The sequence below is a fragment of the Salvelinus sp. IW2-2015 genome, linkage group LG2, assembly GCF_002910315.2.
Source record: "Salvelinus sp. IW2-2015 linkage group LG2, ASM291031v2, whole genome shotgun sequence".
In the NCBI taxonomy this organism is placed as follows: Eukaryota; Metazoa; Chordata; class Actinopteri; order Salmoniformes; family Salmonidae; genus Salvelinus; species Salvelinus sp. IW2-2015.
The window spans coordinates 8,061,672-8,072,192 of NC_036839.1; the positions used below are offsets into that span (position 1 = coordinate 8,061,672).

At 41.3% G+C, this 10,521-nt stretch overlaps 1 protein-coding gene across 4 annotated transcripts in view; it reads right to left on the minus strand.

Annotated features, from left to right (window-relative positions):
* The window catches only part of LOC111973774 (double-stranded RNA-specific editase 1-like), a 208,778-nt gene that overhangs the window by 71,921 nt on the left and 126,336 nt on the right, over window positions 1-10,521 (minus strand). For all 4 annotated transcript variants that reach the window (XM_024001188.2, XM_070446886.1, XM_024001180.2 and 1 more), the window contains one exon: window positions 595-656. The gene's annotated coding sequence lies outside the window, so the exon portion shown is untranslated. The remainder of the gene's footprint in view (window positions 1-594; window positions 657-10,521) is intronic.

The following is a 10,521-nucleotide window of genomic DNA, read 5'->3' on the forward strand; positions in this document are numbered from 1 at the left end:
AAAATATATAAAAAAAAAATGTTTTTATTTGCCCCTTTTTCTCCCCAATTTCGTGGTACCCAATTGGGTAGTTACAGTCTTGTCTCATCGCTGCAACTCCCGTATGGACTCGGGAGAGGCGAGGGTCGAGAGCCGTGCGTCCTCCGAAACCCAACCCAACCAAGCCGCACTGCTTCTTGACACAATGCCCGCTTAACCCGGAGGCCAGCCGCACCAATGTGTCGGAGGAAACACTGTATACCTGGCGACCGTGTCAGCGTTCACTGCGCCCGGCCCGCCACAGGAGTCGCCAGTGCACGATGGGACAAGGACATCCCTGCCGGCCAAACCCTCCCCTAACTCAGATGACGCTGGGCCAAYTGTGCGCCGCCCCATGGGTCTCCCGGTCGCAGCTGGCCTGGACTCGAACCCAGAATCTCTAAGAAGGGCTACTGATTTTCTGTCATAGTTATGAGTATTCCTAACCATGTGACATGCCAGTGAGGGAAGGTGTCGTAGTGGAATATATATATATAAATATATGAGTGAGAGAGTGTGAGGGAGAGAGAGAGAGAGAGTGAGAGCAGAGAGAGAAAGACATGATTAGTTACACACCTGTTTTCCCTTTGTTGTCCGTTGTGTAGTGCTGGCGCACTCTGTGGCTCTTCTTCAGTGGCCTGGGAGAGAAAGGAGAGCACTGGTCAGCTAACAGCTATAGTATCTGTCATCACAAACAGGAACAACACACACAGGAAGAACAAAAAATGAAGGGAAGAGCTACTAGGATAATGGTAGAATGAAGGTGCTCTTTGGTAATGGGTTATTGGTGTTCGTATAATTAAAATCTTTATATACAGTTAACATTTAATTATGGAGTTGTCACACATGCAGCTAACACATGGAAATGTCTGCTCTAATCAAAATTACAACCAACTAATTGCAGCACTACTGTAAAAATGGAAGAGGCACGTGAAAGGGGGAGAAAGTAAGGAACTTGTGTGTCGGCACTGCAATAAAGACCAACATTTATTAAAGAAAATTGTGAAAAATAAAAAAAAGTATACGAGCTTCATTTAAGGACCAAAAATGGACAGCTGTGGAATATAGATTGCAAAAGAAAAGATTAACGATGTACCGATTCCATGGCACATGAGTAATGAACTGATACACAAAACAAAGCTGGATTCAAAACAGTTTTTCAATTTAAATTATACAAAATTCTTGCAACCAATAGAATGATACATGTGCTGTACAGTGCATTCTGAAAATATTCAGACCCCTTGACTTTTTCCACATTTTGTTACTTTACAGCCTTTTTCTAAAATGGATTAAATTGTCCCCCCCAATCTACCCTACAATATCGCATAATGACAAAGCAAAAACAGGTTCAGAAATRTCATCAAATTTATGTAATAAAAAAATGAAATACACATTTAAGTAAGTATTCAGACCCTTGACTCAGTACTTTGTTGAAGGACATTTGGCAGCGATTACAGCCTCGAGTCTTCTTGGGTATGAAGCTATAGGCTAGGCACACCTGTATTTGGGGAGTTTCTCCCATTCTTCTCTGCAGATCCTCTCAAGCCGTGTCAGGTTGGATGGGAGCGTCGCTGCACAGCTATTTTCAGGTCGCTCCAGAGATGCTGCCACCACCATGCTTCACCGTAGGGATTGGTGCCAGGTTTCCTCCAGACGTGATGCTTGGCATTCAGGCCAAAGAGTTCAATCTTGGTTCAGAGACCAGAGAASGCCAGAGAACCTTGTTTCTCATGGTCAGAGTCCTTTAGGTGCCTTTTGGCAAACTCCAAGCGTGCTGTCATGTGCCTTTTACTGAATTGGCTTCTGTCTGGCCACTCTACCATAAAGGCCTGATTGGTGGAGTGCTGCAGAGATGGTTGTCCTTCTGGAAGGTTCTCCCATCTCCACAGAGGAACTCTGGAGCTCCGTCAAAGTGAGGCCATTCGGTTCATGGTAACCGTCCATGTGGGCTAAAAAAAATCTAAACTGGATGGTGTTCAGAGATCCATGGGAAGGGGTTGAGTGAGCTAGAAGGGTGGACTAAAAACAAACAAAATATAACTATTTAAAAATATACTGTGTCCATAAAATGTATATACAGTTGAAGTCGCAAGGTGTACAAACACTGTAGGTTGGAGTCATTAAACTCATTTTTCAACACTCCACAAATTGTCTTGTACAACAAACTATAGTTTTGGCAGTCCGGCTTAGGACATCTACTTTGTGCAAGACACAGGTAATTTTTCCAACAATTATTTAGACAGATTATTTCACTTATAATTCACTGTATCACAATTCCAGTGGGTCAGAGAGTTAACAATCACTAAGTTGACTGTGCCTTTAAACAGCTTGGAAAATTCCAGAAAATAGTGTCATGGCTTAGACAGCTTCTGATAGGCTAATTGAGCAATAATTTGAGTCAATTGGAGGTGTACTGTGGATGTATTTCAAGGTCTACCTTCAAACTCAGTGCCCTTTGCTTGACATCATGGGAAGAATCTAATGAAATCAGCCAAGACCTCAGTAAATAAATTGTAGACCTCCACAAGTCGTGGTTCATCCTTAGTAGCAATTTCCAAACGCCTGAAGGTACCACGTTCATCTCTGTCAAAACAATAGTACGCAAGTATACACACCATGGGACCATCCAAATACCGCTCGGGAGAAGGCGCGTTCTGTCTCCTAGTGATTTAATGTACTATTGGTGACGCAAAAGTGCAAATCAATCCAAGAACAACAGCAAAGGAACCGTGTGAAGATGCTGGAGGACACAGTAAAAAGATGATATTAATCTCACAGATAAAACGAGTCCTATATCGAGGACGATACGACCTGAACAAGGCCGTCTCTAGCAAGGAAGAAGCCCCCTGCTCCAAACCGCATAAAACAGAAGCCAGAGCTACGGTTTGAACTGGCAATGGGGTGACAAAGAGTCATAACTTTTTGGAAAGAAATGCCGCTTGGTCTGATGAAACGAAAATAGAACTGTTTGATCATAATGACCATCGTTATGTTTGGAGTAAAAAGAGGGCGGCTTGCAAGCCGAAGAACACCATTCCAACCGTGAAGCACGGGGGTGGCAGCATCATGTTGTGGGGGTGCTTTGCTGCAGGAGGGACTGGTGCACTTCACAAAATAGATGGCATCACGAGGAAAGAAAATGACGGACAGAAGCATGTGAGAAATCACTTTAGCCCAAAGGAAAAGCAGGCTGAAAACGACAGCAGTTAAAATCTGCAGTAAAAGCCCACAGGCATGTAAAATATAATTTTATACTCGGTACAGCCAAAGCCATAAAACTTTAAACCCTCCAGCTACGACAGAGTGGGGAAAAGAGAGAATACCATAGGGAGGCAAGGTAGAGGCGGAGAGGAAAAGGGAGGGAGAAGGGGTGAAAGCCAGGGAGATCGAGAGATAAAAAAGAGTGATTAATAGAGGAACAGCAGTAAGTAGGGATGTCCATCCCTTTAACCTGAGGGGTCCTTTGAGGACACCACAGCAGTCTCCATCAATGCCCACTTCTAATTCCCATGGCTGTCTAGGGTACTGTGGCTCAAACCAACAAGCATGTGTTTAGACAGCTCTTCTATAAGAAGACAAGCATGTGCCAGTCGGCCAGAGAGAAAAATGGAGATGGAGAGTGCCAAAACTCACACTAGCCCACAGCATTTCCATCACACTACTGACAGTATATAGGCCAAGCACAACCACAGCTGGCCAAGTCTGACCGCGGCMGGTTTGGAGAGCCACCCCTGTGATTGCTGTGAAAGCTGACCACGAAGGAGAAGTAATTGGTCGTGGTTGAGAAACAGTAGGGCGTCTCAGACTTAAGATAAGGCATGAACTTCATACGGGGCTCTACAGTGGCTCCTGAAGAATTATTGAAAAATACAGCTTTTTTTTTTTTTTTACAGGCCAACACCAGTCAAAGGCCAAACAACTGTCATAACAATTTCAATTTCTTAAACTCATATCTTTACAGACAGTTAACTGAAAAAACATGGTTGAAATAAAAATGGCCAGTGGTAGTGGGGGCAATTCCTAAAGTCAGAGTCTTTTTCTCAAAACCTAGTATGCAGATGTGTCTGGACCAAATTAAAGGCCACAAATACGATCCAAACAAGACTGCACATTCAAAGTAAACTTAGTTATAGTACAAATATTGTATGCATGTAGTCACATGGCTCAGTTGACAAGTGTTATTGTTGGGAGGGCAAAACTCGAATGGAACTATGAGCCATGCTATGGTGCACAGTCAGGTCCAGCCAAAGGGAGGTTGTGGAAGGCTTGCTCAACAAAAATGGGCGAGGGAAAGGATTGAAATCAGGATACTCACAGTAAACTGTAAATAACACAGCCAGCCTTAGAATCAGAAGAACTGAGAATACGTCAAGCCTAATATTACTAAACACCAGTAGGGGGTAGCATTGTTCTTCATTCGAGTGCGAGAGCGATGTGTGAGAGTCTGGGTCAGCATCCTTAGCGTCGTCATTTTGGACAGGTCACTGAGGCTAGGGAYCGGGGAAGGCCCCACTGCTGTGCCACATGGCTCAGGCAAGGGCACTCACCCACTGAGGGGGCAGGGGAATGAGAGACGTGGTGGTGGTGTGTACATTATGACTGGGCAAGACCCAAATCAGCGATGCAAAATCACACTACCGCCCGCAGAGAATGAGTGACATGGAGAGAGATGGCGAGAGAGGRGAGGGGGGGGTTAGAGACCAAACTTTGAGAAAATATGCTATTGTGCTATTGAGTACATGCTAATCCGTGTTTGAGAGAGAAGAAGAGAAAGAAGATGGAGATGCGAGAGACAGAAACAGTCAGACAGAACCTGACAAAGACAGACAGCGAGCGAAAGAAGAGAGGTAGACTGAAACAGATGAGGATAGGGAGACATCTCAATTGCATACTCCTCGGGTCCTCTTCTTCGCAAAACCTATTGGCAGAAAAGGTCAGAGGGGAGGGACCTCTTGCTTTCTCATCCAATAAGTATGAGAAGGAGACGAGGAGAGAGGACGTGAGGAGTAATTGAGATCTTTCCCAGTCGAGAGATCAGAGAGACTGCCTGAACTGTGTTGGCAGGGCAGTTTTAACCAAGTCAGTTCTACTTGGCGACATTAGGCCACAGGACTAATAACACACAAACAATTACACGTTTTCATGCCTTTATTGAACACAGCGTGTAAACATTCAGTGTAGGGTGGRAAAAGTATGTGARCCCTTGGATTTAATAGCTGTTTGACCCTCCTTTGGCAGCAATAAACTCAACCGAACGTTTTCTGTAGCTGTGGATCAGACCTGCACAACGGTCTGGAGGAATTTTGGACCATTAATCTTTACAAAACTGTTTCAGTTCAGCAAAATTCTTAGGATGTTTGGTGTGAACCGCTTTCGAGGTCATGCCACAGCATTTTAAATCGGGTTGAGGTCAGGACTCTGACTGGGCCACTCCACAACGCGTATTTTCTTTTGTTGAAACCATTCTGTTGTTGATTTACTTCTGTGTTTTTGGACGTTGTCCTGTTGCATCACCCATCTTCTGTTGAGCTTCAATTGGCGGACAGATAGCCTTACATTCTCCTGCAAAATGTCTTGATAAACTTGGGAATACATTTTTCTGTCTGATAGCAAGCTGTCCAGGCCCTGAGGCAGCAAAGCAGCCCCAAACCATGATGCTCCCTCCACCATACTTTACAGTTGAGATGAGGTTTTGATGKTGGTGTGCTGTGACTTTATTCCTCCACACATAGTGTTGTGTGTTCCTCCCAGACAACTCAACTTTAGTTTAATCTGAATATTTTGCCAGAAGCGCTGTGGAACATCCAGGTGCTCTTTTGCGATCTTTGGACATACAGCAATGTTTTTTTTGGACAGCAGTGGCTTCTTCCGTGGTGTCCTCCCATGAACACTATTCTTGTTTAGTGTTTTACGTATCGTAGACTCGTCGACAGAGATGTTAGCATGTTCCAGAGATTTCTGTAAGTCTTTAGCTGACACTCTAAGATTCTTCCTTTTCTCAATAGGAAAAGTTTGGACACACACACCCTATCTTGTCACAACACAACTGATTGGCTCAAACGCATTAAGAAGGAAAGAAATTCCACAAATTATTAAGGCACACCTGTTAATTGAATACACGACGCCTCGTGAAGCTGATTGAGAGAGATGTCAAGAGTGTGCAAAGCACACAAAGGTGGCTACTTTGAAAATCTCAAATCTCAAATATATTTAATTTCATAATTTTCACTATTATTCTACAATGTAAAAATGTGTTTTGGACTAACCACCTAGAATCGGCTTTTGTAGCAAATTTAAAATGTATTTTTTACTCGAGCAGCTATAAAATGGTATATCATACACAACATTTGAAGGAATAATGGGAATAGTGTTTTACTTGAAAGGTGAACCTTGAGAAAAGGGCCTTTGAATGGTACCTACTAGAGAGCTCTCCTTTGTCTACACCCATTCACCATTGTTCACACCCTCTTGCCAGACCCACCCTATCTTTAAGGATTCACTGAGGTCATGCGCATAAGCAAAGTGCTTGTAGCCTACAATAAGGAAAAGTTCCAGTAAATAAATGTCCGCACAGATGGCGCTTACCCAGATACACTTGTCTAATTGATGGGTCATGTGAAAGAAATACTACAACCCACCACATCCAGGGTGGAAAAATACTAAATTAAAAGTACAAATCATTTCAAATTCCTCTATTAAACCAGACGGGAGCAATTGTTTTCAAAAAATAAATGTATTGACGATAGCCAGGGCACAATGTACAAAGTTTAAGTAAAATATAAACCATTTCACTTCCTTATATTAACAAACCAGACAGCACAATTTGTTTATTGATGGATAGCAGGGGCACACTCCAAACACTCAGACAAATTACAAATGAAGCATGGTTTATTGAGTCTGCCAGATCAGCGGCAGTATGGAGGACCAGGAATGTTCTATTGTTTAGTGTTAGAATGGACAGGTTTGCTGTCAAAATGTAACAAGTACTTTGGGTGTCAAGGAAAATGTATGGAGTAAAAAGTACATTATTTCTTCACTATGTAGTGAAGTAAAAGTTCCAAAAAATATAAATGAAAGTACAGATACCACAAAAAAACGACTTAAGTAAAATACTTTTAAAGTACTACTTAAGTACTTTAGCAAACTTTATATGCAACATTCACTTATACAGATATTTCAACATAGTAAGGCCATGTAACCCGAGTCGGTGACATGCAGTACATAACAATATGCATTGCCATATTTAAGTGGACTTGTAACAGTCACGTGGTATGTCACAATCATGTTACGACCAAACATAACATTGATATATAACATGAATAGAAGTCTTCTAAGTGGATGTCTCTACAGAAGGTGTAACAGTACAGCCAATGGTTACTTGCATAGAGCAATATCAGATACATAGTTCAATATAAAATAAGATACAGTATGTACAAAGACAATAACGATATCAGTGATAGACAGGTATTATGCATACAATCTAAATTCTCCATTTATTAGTCGAGTACAACAAAGGCACACGCGAGTACACAGGTTACCTTAGTGAAATTGTTACTTACAAGCCCATACCAACAGGCAGTTCTCGCAAAAAATATATTTTTTGATAACATTATTTACGTTCAAAAGCCTCCTGTGAGTCGTGACTTGCATAACGCTAGTTCTGACATCGGGTCACAATGAAGAAAAACCCTGAATGATCGGTGTCCAACTTTGAATATACTGTATATATTGCAAACATTTCTGAACCTGTTTTTGCTTTGTCATTAGGGGTATTGTGTGTAGATTGATTTAGGAAAAATAACAATTTAATACATTTTAGAATAACGCGTAACGTAACTTGTGGAACAGCTCAAGTCTGAATACTTTCCAAAGGCCACTGTGTGTGAACCCTTTGAATTACTGGATATCTGCATCTTAGTCACACAATAGCAAACACAAGTGTGCTTAAACTAATAACACAAATCATTGTATATTCTTGTTATATTGAATACATCATTAAAACTCACACTTGTAGGTTGGAAAAAGTCTGTGACCCTAGGCTAATGATTTCCAAAAGCTATATGGAGTCAGGAGTCAGCTAACCTGGAGTACAATCTAGAGATTGAAATGTGGTTAGAGCTGCCTGCCCTATAAAACACTACAACATGAGTTTGGTCTTCACAGAAGCATTGCCTGTTGTGAACAATGCCTCGAACAAATAGTCCCCGAATACCTAAGGTAAGAATTGATTGACTTCTAAAAGCCTTGATCTCATCAGTCTACGGTAAGACAAATAGTCTGTAATTCTAGGAGTTGGCACATCCTGCAAAGGACGGCAAGAGCACAGTGCAGAATGCTCAATGAGGTTATAACTTCTACTTGGTACTCATCCGGGAGCACCCTCATTCATGAAAAAGCTGACTAGCAATAGCCTAAGCATAGCGCCAAAGTACAATCCTAAGCATCTAAAATAATGAAATCACAAGCTCAAGACCCCAGATGAAAGATACACATCTGGTGAATCCCAGCACATTCTCCGATTTTTAAAATGTTTAACAGGAACACAATATGTATTCTATTAGCTACCACGATAGCAAAAGACCAAACGCATATTTCAAAAAGATTTAGCTAGGCATAGTAGTCTATCACAATTCGACAATATAAGATTATAAAATAGTCACTACCACAAGAAACAACTCATCAGATGACAGTCTTACATAAGATTATATGTATAGCATATGTATTTGTTCGAAAATGTGCATATTTCATGGTATAAAATGGCACAGTTTTCAACATTGCTCAGCCACGATACAGTCACCTTAATAGTCTCGACGCGATACAGGCACAGGTTAGAATAACTACCAGAAACGGGTGCTAACGTGAAAATATCTCAAACTCATCATAAGTACATTTATGAAATACACGTGTACTAGAATATGAAAGACAATAACAGGCTGTGATCACAGCGAATATTCGCAGTATTTTAACGTAGTTGTAGCAAGCGAGAAAGCCCACAATCATAAGCATTAATAATAGCTTAACTTACTAATCAGCCATAATCCAAACCAACGGGCAGCAATTGGCATTCTAAGGCAGGCCGTAATAGAGCGCAGTAGCTGTACTAACGCGAGCAAAAGAATTAAATATATATTTGTGCACTAACGTCTGCAGGAACTTCAAATCAGTCAGAGTGAACAGACATCCTCATATACCAACTCACATAGTAGGCACATACTATATGATGAGATTGTTCGAAGAATATGTGCCATATTTAGGCGTACAAATCGATAAGTTGAACATATAGTTCGAGTACTGTAAGCAAAGACTGGCCCAACATTTAAATATCCGGAGAGATATTATGCTGAAACTCAGCAATACTTATAACAAATGAATAAACATAACATATAACTAATATCTAAAAATACAAGGTGAGCGACAGGCAAATGAAAGATATGCACTAGTTTATTGCAACCGCTGGTGTTGATTTTTTTAAATAATCCTTATAGCGTACATAACAGCTTACGTTGATAGCGAGCCAGCGCCCCGACCAAACGAAATCTGAGGCGCGTTATATAGTCCTATAACATTTTACAATCCGACAGACACGAGAAATAATATCATACATGGTCCTCATACAATTTCCCGATGAGTCACTAAATGAACGCCGCTATCAGAATCTGTTGTATGGCATCTTAGTGTTCCTTTATTCCAGATTTCATTACTCAATATTTTTCGGATGTTCACGGGGTATGAATAAAAATAGTGAATGTAGAATGTCGTCTCGATCTGTGCGATTTAGGCTAACCAAGCTGGCCATTAGGTCACAAGAAGTGGCCCTACTGCACGAAGCAAGAACGCATTACTAAAGACAATACAGAAATATACCCGAACTATAACTTGATATGATAGTCGGTTTCAAAATAACTAGTTTTAGATGTTTATGACACAATATTCTAAGATTAACAGAAATCAAGCCGGAGATATCTAGACCAAGTCGATAATCAACAAGAAAAGACTTTTCAGATGAGCAATCATCGAAGTGGTAAAACGGACGCTTCTCGCGCCGATGACAGAAAAAGAAAAGAAGAAGTGGTCACACAATCAATTCCAAGGATCTTGTTCGGACGCTAGATAGAAGCGACCAATTGCCTCACTCTCACTGCCCAACTGACCATGGCGACTAGGGGTAAGAGCGTATGCACGAGTCATGTAGACCCATAGAATTCTCACTGCGAAATCTAATAGCTAGACAGCCACCTAGGAAAACAGAGCCCCCGGATTTCAGGATTCTCACTCCCTAACAGGAAGTTTGCGCCAACGAGTCTGTCTTACTCACAGAATATAAAAACAACACATAACGGGTATTAGAAAACTAGAGAGTGTTTCTAATCCAAATAGGAAAAAATAATATGGCATATTGGTAACGCAAAAGATAAGCGAATATTGAAAAAAGACCGAGGCAAGTTTAAATTTAGGGAAGCAGTATATATATTAAAACAAAGGATGAAACACGCCGGCCCCATT